Source organism: Neofelis nebulosa, chromosome 6 (assembly GCF_028018385.1).
Source record: "Neofelis nebulosa isolate mNeoNeb1 chromosome 6, mNeoNeb1.pri, whole genome shotgun sequence".
Lineage (NCBI taxonomy): Eukaryota > Metazoa > Chordata > Mammalia > Carnivora > Felidae > Neofelis > Neofelis nebulosa.
This window is the reverse complement of record NC_080787.1, coordinates 99,060,160-99,080,685: the sequence shown is the minus strand read 5'-3', so window position 1 is coordinate 99,080,685 and position 20,526 is coordinate 99,060,160.

The following is a 20,526-nucleotide window of genomic DNA, read 5'->3' as shown; positions in this document are numbered from 1 at the left end:
ATTTCTTATCCTTTCTCATTTAATGTGAGTTTTCCATAGTTGACCAATCGACTAATGAGTATTTATCGAACACCTATTATGTGCTCAGAATTTTCTTGTATCTATAATTTAAGTTTTGCCTTTTAGAGCTTAAAATTTTAGCAGTGAAGAGATACAAGGTTGAATGTATTAAAGTGTTGGTTAGCAGTGTGAAGACGTCCAGGAAAGAAGTAAGTAGAAAACACCTTAGGTAATCAGAGATTTAGATAACCAGTGAGAAGGGAGGGCCTTGATGTTAGCTGGACAAGTAGGGGAAGCCCTGAGGCAGAAGAGTGAGATATTGAAGTAGTGAAGGGATTAGAACTGATAAAATGTTTTCCAAACAATTCTTACTTTTCTTGTTTGAATGTGCAACAGGGGAGAGTCCTGAAATAGTTTTATTTAACACTGTTTGGCAAACAAAGTCTCTTCTTTCTCTTTCTGTACAAACATACGTGTACACACACACATACACACACACACACACACGCACCCCACACCCCCCCCAACACACACACATCACACTCAAATGAACATAAATATATATCTACATAGAGTTCTCATTAACTTCCTTGATTATCTTTGTAGTTGGTAATAAGGCATATGTATCTTGAATATAATTGGTAGAAAACTTATGATAGTTACATTCTTAATTTTTTAAAGATTTAAACTGTGAAGTTTTATTGATAATTCGATTTATGATTATTTTTAAAAATCTTAGTGAATATTTTAAACGTGAGTCACAAGGTTAAAAGTTTCATAAAGCTTTTAAGGTGGCTCACAGTAATTGAGATTTTTCCCTTCCATAGGCCCTTTGGAAGTAAAAGTTAAAAACTTAAGTATGAGAAATGCAGAAGTTATAAAGGGAACTTGAGGATTTATTTTTAGACTATTCACCAGACACACTTTTCTTGGCCAGCCTGAGACCCATTGAAATCGTGCTTTTCCAGAGAAACCATGATCAAATCTAAATAATAATTGCTTCTAAATAATACCTATAAAACATTTGCAAATTTATCTACCTGAATAAAAGGCAGCTATTTCTCTTTAAAAAAAATGTTTTAAGAGAACCATGCTTCTTAAACGTTGACGTCCACGTGGATCATATGGGAGTCAGAATGTGGATTCTGATTGGGTGGTCTGGGGTGGGACCTGGCTGTGCATTTCTAAGAAGCTCCTTATTCCTGCTGCTGGGAACAGAAGCCACACTTTAACAGAGAGGTGCTAGAGAAACCACTCAATGAGTACATTGGCATCTGTTCACTTTTTTTTTTTTTGATGTTTTACTATTTTTATTTGAAGAATAAGTGCACTACCAGGAGGGGGAGGAACTTTTATACCTTACACATGGTCCAGCAGTGTTGACCATTCATTAAATTACTAGACAGTAGATAGCTGCATGGGGGCAGGGACCTACCTACTTTTGTTCTCTACTGTGTCCTAGTGGCCAGCACAGAATAGATAGTAAATGTTTAGTGAGTAAACACATAAATTTAGTGTTGTCCTGGGAATGCCATTAAGGTTTATGCTTCTCATTACAAAAGCAGAACCTGACTAATAACAAAAGACTTCTAGCCTTAAAAAGAAAAGAAAAGGAAAGGTTACCTTGGCCTTCATAATTTATTGTGAGAGAAGAATTCAAATCTAGGCATTATGGAATGCACAGCATGACAAAACCATTACGAATGCAGGAACTTAGGAGAAAAAATCAATTACCTTCCTGAGGGACTTTCTTTTTAATTTTTTTTTTAAGTTTATTTATTTTGAGAGACAGAGCAGAAGAGGGGCAGAGAGAGAATCCCAGGCAGGCTGTGTGCTGTCAGTCAGCATAGAGCCTGATGATGGGCTCGAACTCACAAACTGAGATCATGGCCTGAGGGTACACCAAGAGCCGATTAACAAACTGAGCCACCCAGGTGCCCCTGAAGTACTTTCTTTAAGACAAAGTTCTTTCCATGCCTTGAAGACTTCCCGAGCACCTTTTCTCTCATCCTTCTGTTCCATCCTGAACTCTGGCTTCCTCTCTTCTCCTCACTCCAGCCTCTGATGCTTTTAGCCAGGGCCCAGCAGTCACCTTGCTGCTGCATTCTTCATCTTTTCTTCTGTGTCTCCTGAGTTCTCCCTGGGGCCATTTCTGATGGAGATAGATTCGTCACGTCATTGATGAAAGTAGGGTGCAGCTCTTTTTTCCTGACTGCCTTAGAATTACCTTAGCATTTGAAATATTACCTATTTAGCTGCTTCCTGTACTTTAGTATTCTCTCAGTACGCTAGCATTACTGGAGTACTTAGTAGTGCTTCCCCTGGAGAATCACTTCTATTGCATACTTTTCCCATTTTTTCTTCCCCTTTTCTCTCATCGGTTCATGACAACTTGCCATAACATGACTAGAAACTACAAACAAAGCCCTATGTTACAGGGCAGTATTGGATTTTAAGGAGGTCAGGAAGTTAACCCAAAACATGCTTATGTTAATTTTTACAATCATAATTGAAGTGGAAAGCCCAAATCAAAAAACTCTTGCAGAGCACTTGAAGATAGAGTAAGTAAGACTACTTCCTCAGACCCGTGGGGATTTCTAAAGCCTAACTGGAGAACTTCTTCACATCTCAGGGCACCACTTCTAGGCAAAAGGAGACTTCTGGCTTCACTTGCTCTACCTCTTTTGCCAGAAGAAAACAGTAGACTTCAGGGCAGAAGGCTTATAAACAGTGGTATGTGTGTGCGTGTGTGTGTGTGTGTGTGTGTGTGTGTTCCTGGGTGCTCATCCTCCCTACACCTCCCTTCTGAACCTCTCAGCTGGCTCAGAAATAGTGTAGCACTCCTAGTCCTATTCATTGCTCAGCCTGCAAAACACCCATTTGGGATAAGGGCTGCAGGCTCCCACAGGAGACAGGTGAGCTCTGTAAACTAGATGAAGAGAATATTCAAGCTGTTTTGCTCAATCTGCTAACAGCAAATAGGAACCAGTTTTGCTTATACCTGCAGTGTTTCTGAGCCAGCTTACTAAAGGGCCTGTGTTTCCATACTGTCCTCTTCTTGCCTCTGTCCAATAACTTTCTTAGCCAAGCAACCCATCCTATCAACTCTGACTATCCGGCTCTGCCCTGAACTCCTGCACATTTGGGAACCTCTACCCATCTGTGGTGTCTCACTTGGTGCCATCGCATTAACATTAATCATTCTGTTCTTCTCTTCAATTTCCCCTTCGCTTCCTTGCCAGAAGGCTCTAGTCTTCAGGTTGACCAACGTCTAATTTTCCTCTCCCTGGTCCTCCCCCTAGACTGTAATCAGTTGGTGCCTATGCTTAACTTCCTTTCAAGTCCTCTTTCTCCTTAGACAAAATGAACTAGGAAGCCTATAAATTCCCCAGCTACAAGAAACTGGAGTGTAGAGATTCTTCTAAACTATGGCCAAGCCTCCTGATGGTATTAATAGCAATATAATTGTAATTAATGGAATTGAGAATCTTGAAAAACAAATGAATGTGCCTTTACCAATTTGGAGGAATCCCTGATCATATATCGCAAAGAGCAATATTCTCTTCTGAAAACCTGGAAGTCATCTTTAATTTCCTCTCTTTTCCCTATCTGCTTGATTTTCTTCTTCATTCCTGTTGCTTCTAATTTGCCTCATGCGACCATCACCATCACCACAGTCTCCTTGTAACCACTACCCACCCCTATGCCCAGTCTTACTCCCTCACCAGTGATTTTTCCCAACACAAATCTGATCAATTACTCCCTGGCTTTAAATTCTTCAGTGACTCCCCATGGTTCACAGGGTAAATTCCAAACTGCTTAGCTTGGCTTACAGATTTTTCATGGTCTGGACTGTGTTTACTTCTCAACCTCAAGTCTTGCCATACCCGCACACACTCTGTGCTCTAGCCAATATTGAATTGCTTTCAGTTCCCCTAATGCAGGATGCCATTTCCCACAGCTAGTCCTTGGCATGTGTCAGTCCCTCTGCCTGGGAGGAATCTTCCTTCTGGACTCCTGCTTTTCCTTTAGGAACTCAGTTTAGACATTACTTCCTTGGATGGGTCCAGGTTCCCACAATACTTTGAACTTACTCCTTTAAAAGTCCTTAGCATTCTGGACTGATTTTATTTACAGTTCACTCATGAACAACATGGGTTTGACCTGGGTCCACCTATAAGCAGATTCTTTTTTTTTTTTTTTTTTTTTTTAATGTTGTTTATTTTTGAGAGAGAGACAGAGTGTGAACTGGGGAAGGGGCAGAGAGAGGGAGACACAGAATCCGAAGCAGGCTCCAGGCTCTGAGGTGTCATCACAGAGCCTGATGTGGGGCTCGAACCCACAAGCTGTGAGATCATGACCTGAGCCGAAGACAGATGCTTAACCAAATGAGCCACCCAGGTGCCCCCCGTCTCTCTCTCTCTCTCTCTCTTTTTTTTTTTTTGATAAATGTAGTACAGTGCGGTAAATGTATTTTCCTTATGTTTTCTTTTTCTTTTTTTTTTTTTTTTTGATGTTTATTTAGAGAGAGAAAGGGTGTGCCTGTTGGGGAGGGACAGAAAGAGAGCGAGAGAGCGAGAGAGCGAGAGAGAGAGAGAGAGAGAGAGAGAGAGAGAATCCCAAGCAGGCTCCACACCCATCACGGAGCCCAATGTGGGGCTCAAGCTCACAAACTGTGAGATCATGATCTGCATGGAAATCAAGATTTGAATGCTTGACTGAGCCACCCAGGTGCTCCCTTTTAATTTTCTTAATAACATTTTTTTTCCCTCTAGCTTACTTGATTGTAAGAATATAGAATATAATACAGCATACAAAATATGTGATAATTGGTTGTGTTATTGGTAAGGTTTCTGGTCAACAGGCTAAATAATAGTAGTTAAGTTTTGGGGGAGTCAAGTTATACATGGATTTTTGACTGTGTGTGGGATCAGCACCCCTAACCTCTGTGTCATTGGAGGGGCAACTGTATTTGTCTTTCCCACTCAGGATAGTGGTAAGCAACTCAAAGGCAGGTGTTGAATCTTACATTCATCTTTGTATCTCTTGAGATTCCTCAGACTTTCAGGACTTTCTAACAGCCAATTTTATGGCAAAGTAATTGTAGCCAGGACAAGGTGAAACCAGTCATTCTGATTTGGTTTACACCAGAGCACCAACTACTGAATTATCTATTTAATATTATAACAATTGAATTTTTCCAGGCTCAATCTAGTACCCTGATAAAATCAACTTATCCTTCTTTTATCTAGGTAAGGCTAACCCACTCTTTGGCACCTAATACATTTTTAATATATAGTAGCTGCTAGATATTATTGTTATAACTCTATGGGCAAATTGCTATCTGACCAAGGGACCAGCAAGCCATACCATTTAGTTATTAATTAGCTCATCTTCATTGAAATCTACTTTACAATGGGATTTTCTGCCCCTCCCGTTTTTTTTTTTTTTGAACTTACTCTGATCCTCAGTATGTCTAACCCTTAGTCAGCCTTACATAGTAAGAGAAGGATAAAATTTAGGAGATAAGAAAGTCCTGTGGGAGTAAGGATTTCTCCAAATTCTTGGTTAAACTTTCTGAGTTTAAGGCCCTGAGAACACCCTCCTAAACTCAGTTCTAGGAAGCTTCCATCTGCAATTGCAAAACCAGATTTAATTCATCCTTGGAAAAGACAGCTGAAAGTAAAAAAAATAAAATAAAATCGGATGTGTATGCATGCAAAATTAAGAAAACAACATGATAAATGCCAATTCTCACTACCCGAAAGACTGCTAAATTCAACTGTTTATACAGATAATGCATTTCTTTAATCAATTAGATTTTAATAGATCCCAAGTGGGATCTATAAGGACAATAATGATTGAACATTCATTCTTTTATTCAACAAATATTTATTGAGCTCCTTCTCTGCATCAGGCATTATGTTGAGTACACACCTAACATAATTGGTGTTAGGACATAATGGTGAAGGACAATCCTGGCATGGACTGTCTGTACCGCCCCCACCCTACCCCAACTTCTTAATGTCATTGTCACCAGGCAGAAAACTGAGGAATCAGAGTGTGAAGACCTTACCAGCTGCTAGCAAGTGTGCAAGGGAAGAAAAGCTATGTTGCTTCTCCATGACCCAGAGCCAGGATACACAGAATAGGGGGCAGAGGCTCCCAATTCAGCTAAGAGCAGGAGGCTGAAGACCCATGTCCAGAGAGAACAAAAAAAGGGATTTTGGAGGTAGCCTTTTTGTTGAGCTCCGGGCGGTAGTAGCTTGTTCATTCTTACTTGTCTAGTATTCATTCTATGTCATGTCAATAGACCACAGCTTATTCATTCTCTGTTGCTGGTCGCTTGGTTGTTTCTAGTTTTTGTTGTTTACAAACAGTGCTACTATAAACATTTTTAAAAACATGTTTTGGTGCACTTAGGACAATTTTCATTGGATATATAAGTAGAAATGAACTTTCTGGGTCACAGGGTGGGCTTGAATTCAACTTTAGAAGATACTGGCAGACAGCGTTCTGAAATGGTTCTATCAATTTACAGTCCTGCCAGTAACATATGAGAGTTGTGCTCACATCCTTCCCAATTCTTGGGACAATCAATTGTGTGGGTTTCTTGTGTGTTTGGTTTTTAGCCTTTCTGGTGGCTAAAATTGCTAATTTTATTGATTACTAATGAAGTTGAGCACATGCTATATATTATATTTTTTGTGCACTAACTTTTCTCTTGCCCAATTTTTTATTATTTTGACTCTTTTTCTTATTGATATGTGTGTGTATAGAACAAGAGAAAGAGAAAAGGGAAAAGAAGAAAGGGAGAGGGAGAGAGAGATATGTTTTTATATATTCTGTGCTAACTATTCCTTATTTATGGATCCATCCTTAACATGATTGACTCTTTCTTGTCACATCTCAATTTAAATGTCACTTTCTCAGAGAGCTTTTCTGCTTATTCAGTCTAAAGGAGTTACCTGGTTCTTCTTTATCAAAAAGCCCTATTATTGTGTGTCTCATAGATACGTTGTTGTTTTGTTTACTTGCTTATCGTTGAGTATCTCTACACACTGAGATGTAAGCTCCATGAGGGCTGGACAATATGTGGCTTTTTCACAGACACATGAATGGATCTCATGAACACAGTATAGAGTGAGAGAGGCCAGAAACTTATGTATTGCATGCTTCCAGTTATGTAAAATTCAAACACAGATGGAACAGATCTCTGGTGTAGGCAGTCAGACTCGTTTGTGGAGAAGAGAGGGGATAGTGACTAGAAGTGGGCATGGAAGGGGCTTCTGAGGTTCTGGTAATATATATATTTTTTAAAATGTGAGCAATCTAGGTGGTATTTAATGAGTATATTTGTGATATTACATTGAGCTGTACACTAATAATCTAATTTTTCTGTGTTTTATATTTTAATAAAAAGTTAAAAATCTGAGAATACTTACTGAAGATTCATTTAAAGTCAAAACCTGTTGTTTGAATTTTCTGCTTCCTCATATGTTTCCTCCATCCTCTGATATGTTTTTTGAGAGCTTATTTTGCTCTCTTTTTTTGTATACTGTGGTTGTACTTCAGTTCACCTGTTCTACCCGTTAATGTTGCAGGCTGAGGTATAGGGGTTGTGTAAGGAGGCAGTTGGGCAGTTCTGTGGATCCAGGAACTTGTCTACTTAGAAAGGTTGGGGAGCTGCTTTTTACCCTAGATGTCCCCTAGCTATCACAACGAGGGGAACTTTGTGTAAACTTACCTAGTTCTCCTTAGAGAATTAATTTAATTTCTTTAGCATGGAGCCCTATAGCTTTGGGGGGGGGGGTGCCTGGAGATAATGTGTGGCTGGCTGTCAGTTTGGGTACAGGAGTAGGGATTGGAAGTTGGCGGCGGGATGAGACCTTTGGTTAGTTTTTGTGTTTCACCATTTTCCTTACTCCTGCAGCCTTTCACACCTGGTCTCGGACCTTGGATGTCCTGCTCCTTCCTCTTACGGTAACTCCCTTTCCATGAATTCTAGATGAAGTTCCTTTCATTCCATTTTAATTCATCAGTATGACTTTATCCATTTTTCAGAAGCTTTTGGAAATACCTCATGTTCTTATAGTTCCTCTCCAGTTAGTTCTCTTTGATATTATGGCCTTATAGATTTTCAATTTCTTTTATGTTTTCTTGCATTTGGGGAGGGAAGAGAAGCATGTTCTTATTTGGCCATTTTTGTCACTATTTCATTACCTAACATAGTCACACTTGTGACTACCTAACATAGTCACACTTGAACTTTCTTTCCTGCCTTATCACTTTGTAATGCATGTTACATCTCCCAGGAGGAATCAAGAGCATTTTTACTACCTCTCACTTCCCTTTCCTGCTTCAACTTCTGATTTTTATCATTTCTACATTGTCAAGGTTTATGTCATTTACATTTTTTCCTTTAATAAATTTAAACTCTTCTGTTATTGCTTTAAAGACTTTTATAAATTTAAGCCCCATCCCACCCCAAATAGCAAGAATGAAACCATGTGATTGGAATGCATTTTGAAGGAAAGTTAATCCTGTGTCACTGAAAATCTTGTTGCTCAGAATAGATGGTCTTGAGTGTCAAGCTCCAGTGGAGACTCTTAATTTTCAGCTTCTTTTACTCCTTCTGGGTTATATTCAGATGCCACTGTTTTTTGATTCTCGTCATTATCTTTCTTTTCAAGGTTTCTCATTGTTTGTTTTTGTTTTGAGTTTTTGTTGTTGTTGTTGTTGTTGTTGTTATTGCTATTATACTTGCTCAAAAAATGAATTCATACTGGATTCTTGGATGTTAAGATTTCTTAGTTCTTGCACTTTTAAAAATGCCTTCAGGGCACCTGGCTAGCTCAGTCAGTTAAGGCGTCTGGCTCTTAATTTTGGCTCTGGTTATGATCTCACAGTCATCACATTGAACCTCATGTCAGGCTCTGTGCTGTTAGCAGAGAGCCTACTTGGGATTCTCTCTCTCCCCCCAACCCCCCACCCCCACCCCGCCTCTCCCCTGCTCATGCTCTCTCTCTCTCAAAATAAATAAACAAACATTAAACAAAATACCTTTATTAGTCCTTCATTGGTGATTTGGTAGAACAAAGACATTATACATTCAAATAAATTTCCCTTAGAAAATTGTAGGTATTGTTACTTCTTCTAGCATTTAGTGTGGTGGTGGGAAGTCTGATGTCAGTCTGATTCTTATTCCTTGCAGGTAATCTACTTATTTTCTTTAGAATCCACTAGAATTTTCTTTTTATCTAAAGACTTTTGAAACCTCACAATGTTGTGTTTAGGTGTGGATTTTTTTTTTCGTATATCTTTTTCCTCACTTGGAGGACCTGTTTATTTTTAGGGCTTGTGATTTTCCTTGGCTTGGTGAAAGTTAATTTTATTATTTCTTTGATTATTATTAGTTATATAGTCTTTCCCTTAAAGTGGAAAGGGACTTCCTGGATGTATCTTTCCATTGATAATCTTTTCTCTCATATTTCTCTCTTTTCATTTTTGTTCTATGTGCTGGGATAATGTGTGAACTTGACTATTGAGATCACCAACTTAGATTTTGCTCCATCCAACTTACTATTTAGTCTTTACATATTTTATTTTGATAATCACATTTGTTATTTTGTGAAGCTCTGTCATATTTCCTGGTTGCTCCTTCTTATATTAGTCTTTTATTTTTTTTTAATGTTTACTTATTTTTGAAAGAGTGAGCACAGTGGGGGAAGGGCAGAGGGAGAGGGAGACAGAGAATGCCAACCAGGATCCATGCTGACAGTAGCAAGCCTGATGTGGGGCTCGAACTCACAAACTGTGAGATTATGACCTGAGCCGAAGTCAGATGTTCAACCAACCAGGTCACCCAGGTGCCCACCCCCTCCCTTTTTTTAAGTTGACCTGACATTAAATGTCTCTGAGACTGCCATATCACTGTTTCAAAAATTCTCTTCAGTTCTTTGAATATGTGGTTCTTCTGCGATCAATGTTTTGATTTGGTCATGTTAGCCCTTCTTTTTCTGTTACTCATTTTACACAAGTATTTGGTAAGTCATGGTTGCCAATTAATATTCATGAATGAATCAGTTTATTCTTGATTAGTATAGCTATATTGTTAGAGTTTTTTCTGCATTTGATTATCATTTATAGCAATTTTGAATGGAAAAGTTTTTCCCATTGTATTTTATCAGTAGTAATTGACTAAAGAGGTATCTTAGCAATTTTTTGATAGCTCTCCTGTATCCAGCCAGTTTTTAAAAATATCTTATTTCTATTACCTTTCCCATTGATTTTCTCGGTAACTTAACATATTGCCTTCAATCCATAATTCTTTCTAGCAGTTGTATCTTTAATTTTTGTTTCATGCTTTATTGTTTTGATAATTAAGTAGTATGTTCAAGGTTCTATGGTATGTGCAATATGCTTAATAATAATAAGTCATTATAATTTATAATATCTGTCCCTGTAATGTCAATCTTAGTTATATAAGATCTTCAACAACAGAGTAAACAAGTGTCCATTATCTTCAAGGCAAATAAATATTAGATTTGGTAAATCTCCATTCAATTTTGCTTTTCTGGGGATGGTTGATATACAAATAGGCCACAGAAGAGTTTTGTTTGTTTTTTTGTGTTTTATTTTTTATTATTTTTTAAAAATATGCTTAAATATTTTTTTTTATGTTTTATTCTTTTTTTTTTTTTTTTTTTTTGAGAGAGGGAGAGAGACAGAGTGTGAGCAGAGGAGGGGCAGAGAGAGAGGGAGGCAGAATCTGAAGCAGGCTCCAGGCTCTGAGCTGTCAGCACAGAGCCCTACATGGGGCTCTAACTCATGAATTATGAGATCATGACCTGAGTTGAAGTTGGATGCTTAACCGACTGAGCCACCCAGGTGCCCCTGACTTTTTATGTTTTAAACTGCTACTACCAGAAAACTTCCTTCTAAAATTTAGGAAGATTTTAAGATGGGAATCTGAAACGGATCCTTTCTATCTTTTGGGGCAGTCAGTTTCTCTTGTAGCTACTTACAGCCTTCTCAAACTGTAGAATGGATAAATATGCCCGCATTATCACTGTAGAGAAATTTGCCTCTTGTAAACCTTCAACTAGAGTTATTAGATGGATTTCAGTCCTACTCTATCAAATAATAATAGCAAAACAAACAAAAAGCCCCAGCAGCAATTGCACAGGCTGAGATTTTAATGAGGCAGAATCTGATCTTTTGTTTTATATATAGGTTACATGTTTGATTATACATATTTAATATCCAGGTCGTGCTTTTTGCTATTGTTGTTCCAAATCACCATGAAAAATATCTACTACTTATTTCATAAGATCTTTTTATAAAATATCTTCCTACTCTACCTACGTCTATTACTATAAAATATGGAACAGGTATACTTCTTATTTGGCAGATGGGAAACCACAGTTTCTCTGAAGAATGTAGCCATTCAGGTACAGTTTACATTTTATTTTTTTTTTGTTTTTATTTTTTAAAAAAATTTTTAACGTTTATTTATTTTTGAGTCAGAGAGAGACAGAGCATGAATGGGGGGAGGGTCAGAGAGAGAGGGAGACACAGAATCAGAAGCAGGTTCCAGGTTCTGAGCTGTCAGCACAGAGCCCGACGCGGGGCTCGAACTCATGGACCGTGAGATCACGACCTGAGCTGAAGTCGGCCACTTAACCGACTGACCCACCCAGTGGCCCCTACAGTTTACATTTTAGAATTCGTTTCTGGGACACCTGGGTGGCTCAGCTGGTTAAGTGTCTGACTTTGGCTTAGGTCATGATCTTTCAGTTTATGAGTTCAAGCTCCGTGTTGGGCTCTGTGCTGACAGCTCAGAGCCTGGAGCTTGCTTCAGATTCTGTGTCTCCCTCTCTCTTTGCCCCTCCCCCTCTCATTCATGCCCCCCCCCCCTCTTTTATGCTTAAAAATAAACATTAAAAAAAATAATTAGTTTCCCACTTTTTCTAGTGTTGACCTGAAGAATAAAGAACATGGGATTGGATTTCCTTTTTCACTTTGTCTACCAAGAATTTAATAGAAAAGTCTGGAGCTCAGCTTGCATAATACTGAGACTCTAAGCCTGCATATATATACGCTTTCTTAGTTTGGCCCAAATTTCTATTCTGATGTATATTATCCTTGCATCTGTATTTCTAACATGATTTATGTTTTAAAAGTTTGTTTTTTGGATTGCTTTTAAGTCATTTCAAGTCTGTTGGGAGATACCAGAGGAATGAGAGGGAAAAGACAGTAAAGGAAAGAGAAGGAAGAGAGGGGAGAAGAATGGAAGAGAGATGGGAAACTGAGTTTATATGAAGATTTTCTTTTAAGGGAAGATTTTCTGGGTTTTTGGGTAAGAATTGGCTGTGGCCTAACACTGATTTGGAACAGCCTATCTCTTTCTGTCCCTCCACCCTCTCTCTTCACCTCTTCTATTTTTACCCTGATGCTTGCCAGCCAAGGCACAGTCCAAAGAGTCCATATTAACTCATTTCAGTACCTGCTGATGACAATTTTTACCATTCGATGATCAGCTACATTTTCTTTCTTTCTTTTAAAAATTTTTTTTTAATGTTTATTTTTAAGAGATGGAGAGACAGAGTGTGAATGGGGAAAGGGCAGAGAGAGAGAGAGAGAGGGAGACACAGAATCCAAAGCAGGCTCCAGGCTCTGAGCTGTCAGCACAGAGCCTGATGTAGGGCTCGAACCCACCAGCCATGAGATCATGACCTGAGCCGAAGATGGACACTCAACCGACTGAGCCACCCAGGTGCCCCTCCATTTTCTTTAATGGGAAGAGAATCACTCACAGGTCCAAAGACCAGTGTACTGTTGACATGATTCAAATGACCAAGAGAGTCCTCCGCTGAAGGATAGGAGATAAGGAAACTGCCATGTGAGAACTCTCAGTCCTATTATCAATGGAAAATTGTTTTGCTTTTCTTTTTTTGATCTGGGTGTGAAATCCCTCACCTGTCCTCACACCCCCAGCCCTGGTACACATGCATCTGTGCCATCCAGTGCAGTCTACAGTGTGTTTTCCCCCCTGGAAGCCTGCCTAGATTGCTGATCTTGTCACTCCAGCATAGTACTCTGCAGGCAAACAGTGTTCTCTGACTTGCCCATGACGTGTGTTAGTCTCTTGCATTAACCCAATCTTTGAAAAAAAAAAAAATTAAAAGAGTCAATTACAAACTGATCTGCTTACCCAGTAGTTTAGTAAGTGAAAGACAAATGGCTTTAATATGTATCAAAGGGTGTAGTTGTATTTATTATTTGCCTCAGTTACATAATCAAGGTTAGGATTTTTTTGTTTTTTGTTTTTTGTTTTTTTTGGCTAAAGATGATGACCTAAATCCATTTATAATCAGTTTTTATAATTGCCTTTAAAGATTTTAAAAAACAAGTAAAATGAAAAAATTATACCCTTTGCCAATTGCATTGTGCTAGCCACTGCTTATGGTCTGTAAGGGAGAACCTTTCTTCTCCTGTTTTTGCCATGCCTAATTGATCTTATCTGTAACATTTGACTCAGAGAAGACCCGGGCCCTACAACATAAATGTCAGAAGAGAAGATTAACATTGTTGTTATCTTAAGTCTATTGCTATGACCTCCTGGTCTCTATAACCTTGGATAGGATGTCATCCTGCAGGCTTCCCACCCTCCCATGCTGACCTTGATACATCCACATTAGAGCTGATGCTGGAAACACCCGGCCATACCAGATCTCTGGAAATAGAGATCTGGACCTACAGATGTGCAGGGCTGTGTGCTTGTAGGCAATGGCTGAAACCACTGATGGGGCCAGAAACTGCAAAGAGGCCTGTCCTGCAAAGGTGTCAGCCCGTGCAGCTAGCCAAGCTGGAAAGGAAAACGGATCAAAACACTTTTCATACCACTGTCTTTCTTTGACTTTGTATTTGTTGTTAATCAGAGGGACAGACCTCCTGCTGGCCAAGCCATAGAAGTCCAAGGAGGTTTCTCAGGGAGTCCCCAGCTTGCCTCTGTTCCCCTGAGCACAAATGCTGTTTCTGATTTCTGGGTATGGCCCCTAACCTCCTGTTTCAGGCTACAGCTGCTGTTGGTTCTGTGTGTGTGTGTGTGTGTGTGTGTGTGTGTGTGTGTGTGTGTGACAAGACTTATTATTATTGTTGGTTCATCATTACACAGTGCTTTATTTACATTCACAAAAACTTAATACCATGTTGTCATTCTTTTTTTTTTTAATTTTTTTTCAATATATGAAATTTATTGTCAAATTGGTTTCCATACAACACCCAGTGCTCATCCCAAAAGGTGCCCTCCTCAATACCCATCACCCACCCTCCCCTCCCTCCTATCCCCCATCAACCCTCAGTTTGTTCTCAGTTTTTAAGAGTCTCTTATGCTTTGGCTGTCTTCCACTCTAACCTCTTTTTTTTTTTCCTTCCCCTCCCCCATGGGTTTCTGTTAAGTTTCTCAGGATCCACATAAGAGTGAAACCATATGGTATCTGTCTTTCTCTGTATGGCTTATTTCACTTAGCATAACACTCTCCAGTTCCATCCATGTTGCTACAAGGGCCATATTTCATTCTTTCTCATTGCCACATAGTACTCCATTGTGTATATAAACCACAATTTCTTTATCCATTCATCAGTTGATGGACATTTAGGCTCTTTCCATAATTTGGCTATTATTGAGAGTGCTGCTATAAACATTGGGGTACAAGTGCCCCTATTGTCATTCTTTTTAGAATGCAGGTTTCTTGGGGTCACAACAGATGCATGGAAACCTCTGGATTTCTTGGGGAGGAAGTTCAGAGTTGGGAGAAGGGACTAGTGATAATTCTGCTTTACCTTCAAGGAGAGGCATATACCTGTGCATCAATGGTGTCAAGCTTTGTCATAATCATCTTTAAAAATGAGTGATGCTTGGAACCTGAAGAAAGTCTGGAAAACATAAACTAGTGAAATCCAGAATATATTGGATAGTGGCCTGTGTATAGAGGATGTTGTGTTATATGAGGATGTTTTAAACTTACTTTGCCTGTTCCTTTTTTTTTTTTTTTTTTGCCTGATAGCAGCCTGGAAAGATTGTTTAGCAATCTTTCCAGTAGAAAAACTTCTTTAGACTTGCCTCTAATGTTGTAAGATGTATTTCGTCACTATATCATGGATTAGGAGGTTCTCCAAGAGCTTATCTTGTGTTTCCTGGGACAGTGTGAGAAAGTAAAGCTTCCTACTTCCACCTTGCTCTCACTTTTGTCAAAAAGCCTTTTTTTTTTTTTTTTTTTTAGCTTATAACTATTGAAGGACAGCATTTGGCTCCTGCTTCTAATTGCTGTCACTCTAGAATACATGTGTAGGACTCATATAACCATGAGTGAGAAGGGACAATCAAGTCTTTACTTCATTGTACACCTGAAACTAATATTAACTGTGTGTTAACTAACTGGAATTTAAATAAAAACTTTAAAAAATTGAGGTATACAGTTGACCTTTGAACAATACAGGCTTGAACTGTGCAGGTTTGCTTACACATGGATCTTACAGTATAGTAGAGTACTGGAAATGCATTTTCTCTTCCTTAGGATTTTCCTTAATATTTCCTTTTCTCTACTCTATTGTAAGAATACAGTATGGAATACAGATAACATACAAAATATGTCCTAATCAACTGTTTATGTTATTGGTGAGGGTTCTAGTCAACAGTAGGCTATTAGTAGTAAAGTTTTGGGAGAGTCAAAAGTTATACATGGATTTTTGACTGCATGGGGGGTCAGCACCCCTAACCCTCAAATTGCTCAAGGGTCAACTTATTGGGAAGCCTCATCTTTTTCTGGGCAGGATGATATTTGTATGCTACACCTATTGCCAGGTATGCCGTAGGTACCCAGTGAATGAGGCAGTGGTCAAATCTTTGACCAAGTTTAGAGGGTATTACTCTACTCTTGCCAGCCTGGTTGATAGTTTAAATGGTGATCAGAAATAGGTGGGGAGTTGAGGTTCTATGCCTGTCCTAAGGCAGAGAAAACTCAACGGATGGTTGCAGGGACTATGGAGGTGCCCAGCTCCACAGTTCGTGAACCAACCATGGTCATCAGCCATTTTGTATCTGTTGATAGTTTGCTTTTGGACCAAGCCATCTACTCTTTTCCACATCATTTCCTTGTGGACAAAATGGCCACTTATTGGGAAGAAATTGACTCACATTTCAACAAACTATGAAGACCTTTTGACATCTAATAATAGTTCCCATGGTGCCCATTATGTGGAAAACACTAGGCTAGAAGCATTACATATATTATCTGTAATCCCTACAATGACCCACCCCAGAAGCTGGAACTCTAGTTTCATGGGTGATAAGGCAAAGGCTTAGATATGCCATCAAACATGGCCAGTGTCAGAGGATAAGTAAACAACGAAGCAGAATCTCAATCATTCTTGGTCTGAATGCAAAGCCTACCATCCTTCTGCCACTAGACCATTTGTTGCCTCTTATCAGCCTCCTGCCATCAGCTTACCAGCTGAACCAGGGAGCTCAAACTTCTTTTCCAGTATTTTGAATTAAAAAGAGAAAACTTGATAATATCCTCACATGGGCTAAAAGAAACAAATGAAATTTCAGCTAAGTCAAAATCTTATGTTTGAGTTTTAGGCTAAAGATATAGGTCTGCTTTCCTGGAGAAATGGAATCTGGAGAAGGAAGCATACATGGCATAGAGAAGAAACGTAGACTAATAGACGAGGTGGATTTGGCTATTAAAACTGTAATGTACCCTATGGGGTGATATTATCAAAAAGCACTTTCTAACGTCTGAATTGAATGGACCTCCCGGCAGGCAAGCTTGTGTGTTAAGACTTCTGAACGCACCAGCTAACATCACCCACATTCTGCAGGACACACAGAAGACAGAGGGACAGCATTAAATCCACACAGGACGTGGATGTGACCTGCTTGTGTCTGCTACACATCAGAAGTGAGTGTGCCTTGTGGGTGATGGGCGCGAGTGCACAGCTCGGGAGGAGGGTGAAGAGAATGTTGCTAGAACACATCAGGAATTCTCATGGCTACCACCCAATCTGGGCTGTTGCCTAGATCAATGTGTGGACTAGTCAATAGGGAAAGTGCCCTACCAAGTATAACGGCCACCCTCCTGGATTCTTGGTGGGTTTGCTATAGTGAGTGGCATTTCCCATCACCAGGAATTTACCAAAAAATCACCCTTGAGTTTTTTTTCATGCAAGTTCTTCTGGAAACTGATTTTGAACCTTGTCCCAGATGCGTGGTCTCACCACTCAGGATCCCACCTGTGTTGCTTTGGGGGAGCCCTTTGTCAGCCTTTCCCTCTTCCTCAGAGTTGCAGCAGATGTGGCTGGCAGAGAGAGGTTAAGGAACCAGTGAGGCCGGACAGCTGGGGATCGTTAGCAATAATCAAGGAGCAGCATTAAAAAGCAGCAGGGTTGAGTGTCTTACTTCTTATGTTGGCCTGCCTGAGGAAGCCATCTGGACAGAGGAAATTTGCCTTAAACCTTGGCAAGAGAACTTCATTCTGTTTGAACTTTGTTTAAAGCCTCAGAGTGGGTGATCGTTTTGTTTAAACTTTCCTTAAAACAAAGAGCGGGAGATCCCCCGCAATTAACAACAGGAACCTCTTCCCCTCTTAACAGATTTGATAGGAAAAAATGCAAGGACTATTCTGATCTCCATTAATGTGGCTCAGTTAGCAGGATGGAAAGACAAACACAGAGGGGTGGGATTTTGCAATTTTAGGACAGTTAATGTCGTGTCATCAAGGTGTAATCACATCATGCTTCATCCTCAATTGGACCTTCTCCCAGGTGAGGACTACCCCCAGTGACTGCTGAGGGTTTCTGTTTGTGGCTACTGAGCATCAGGGATTTGCATTTTTAGCATAATTTTCTGCGTTCACTGTTCATCTTTGCTAATGAATTGATTCAGTGCTCACAAATGATGGGGTTTGCCCCTCTGCCTTAAAGTGATGCAGGAGGCAAGCACATCCTCTTGGTGGTGAATGCAGCTGCTTTTTTCCTAGTCCTGACGATTTGTTTAATGCAGTTCAAATATTGGACTTCAGCCACATTCATAGAGGGATGGTAACGAAGTCAAAGTTTTCTCTTTAAACCTAAAGGTTACTATTACATCTGTGTCTGTATGGACGTTATCTAGAACACACATATTTATTCGTGGGGTATGTATGTATTGAGCCCCCCAAGGAAAGATTACTGAGAAAACCACCAGCATCTGGCGAGAGGTGTAGGCTTGTGGCAGAAACGTGCAGATCCACCTTCCTGCTCTGCTGCCTTCTTGTTTTCTGGTTGTAATTAGGAGCTGAAGGAACCCAGCACGGTCTCTTGGGCAGTGGCGATAGCTGCTGTTCCAGCACATGCCCCCTCCCTGCCTAGACCACATTTTCCCCTGCAGCCCTGCCCCTCTGCCTGGGTCACTTCTGTTCTGGGTTTGCCCACAGACTCCTGCCTAGCATCTCTTTCCCCGGAAGCCTCTCCACTTCGCCAGTGTGGCTCTGCACGGCCAATGGCACTGTAGTCTCTCTGTGTTGTCATTGCTTGTTCAATTGCTTGTCTCTTTGATGAGACCATAAGCCTCAAGGGGGGTGGAACCTTCGTCATGTTTACTGTGCAGTCCTCCATGCCCAGTACACAGTAGCTACTGCATGGTGGCAGATAGGACTCGATAACTATTTTTTGAAGAGAAGAACAAGTGATGGGATGCCTGGGTGGCTCAGGCAGTTTGCGAGTTCAAGCCCCCCATCAGGCTCTGTGCTGAAAGCTCAGAGCCTGGAGCCTGCTTCAGGTTCTGTGTTTCTCTCTCTCTCTCTCTCTCTCTCTCTCTCTCTGTCCCTCCCCCACTCATGCTCTGTCTCTCTCTCTCAAAAATAAACATTAAAAATAAAAAAGAAGAACAAATAGAGAAATGAATGGATGGATAAAAGAAGGGAGCGAAGGACTTCTTCCTCATTCAAACACATTCCTTAGAGGTGAGTTTAGAATCTCGTTGGAAGGGATTGCTGCCTCCCGACAGTCCTGACGTTCTTGCTATACTTGCACAAGACATCCACGGACATATAAAAATAGTCACCTGATTGCTTCCTCATGTGCTGAATGCAAAAGCATGGGGGTTATGTGGACAGAGCTGAAAGCTGTGTGGATGCCCTTCGGCATATGTTGTGGGAAATGTAAACTGGGGGTTCCTTCTCTTCTCTGGTGGAGGGGCTGTGAATAGGAGGGTTTCTCTGGAAGACTTGGGGGGCCCACAGGCAGAAGACCCACATGGCCTGGCCATGCTTCCTGACATAGTGGCCCTTTTCTATCTGGAGAAAGGAAGCTTGGTCCTTTCTTCCTATCCCTCTGTCAATAAGCTAGGTCATTAGAAGCTAGGTCAATGGATATTGTTTCCCCAGGAGGTGAGGTGCCAGAATGCTTTATAGGGATAAGTAGTGTGGGGTTCCTTCTTGCCTCTTCCCCATTCCCTACTCCTGTCTCTAAACCTCATCTGTTTCATTCCTTAATTCTACCTTGATGCTCAGATTTCTAATTACAAACCATATCAATTAAATATATAAGATATTAGCCCTTGTTCCCGAAGAAACATCTGAAAACAATCTTATGTATGAATCATCCTATTTCAGATGGGACTCAAACTTAATTTCGAATGTGTGATCTTCCCCCCACTGTTAAGAACAGCCAAATATCATCGGTCAGCTGAAAAATCAGAAAGGCAAGTGTGACCCTGTATATATACTACTTGGTAGAAGCAAGCATGTATTTATAAGATGTTCATATGCTCTACCTCAATAATTTGGTGTCTGGGAGTATGTCTTAAGGAAATAGTTTAAAATGCTGACAGAGTATATACAGAAGATACTCAAAACAACATTACTTGTAAGACTGAAAAACTTGGAAATAGCCTAAATGTCCAATGGACACGGATAAGTAAATAATAGCATGGCCTTTCATGAAAAGGAATGAAGCTGTAAAAATGATCCTCACAGATTATGTTTTTTAATGTTTATTTGTTTTTGAGAGGGAGCGAGCACGAGTAGGGGAAGTGCAAAGAGAGAGGGGTACAGAGGATCTGAAGCAGTCTCTGTGCTGATTGCAGAGAGCCCAATGCAGGGCATGAACTTGAGATCATGACCTCAGCCGAAATAGGACACTCAACTGACTGAACCACCCAGTACCCCTTCACAGATGATTTTTAATGATCATTAGTGCTGATATAATTTTAAATATAGAGGGTATGGGCATGGTTTTCCTATTCAGATTAGTAGACATAAATGAAGGAAAACACACCAAACTGACAGTGATTGTGTGGTTAGTGGGATTATGAGTTCTTCGTCTCCTTATCACATTCTCTAAAATTTCTGCAATGAACCAGCATTACTTTTCAAGTGATTGCTTTTACTGTAAAAAATACATGAAGGGCCCCTGGGTGGCTCAGTCGGTTGAGCATCCGACTTCGGCTCAGGTCATGATCTCACGGTTCGTGAGTTG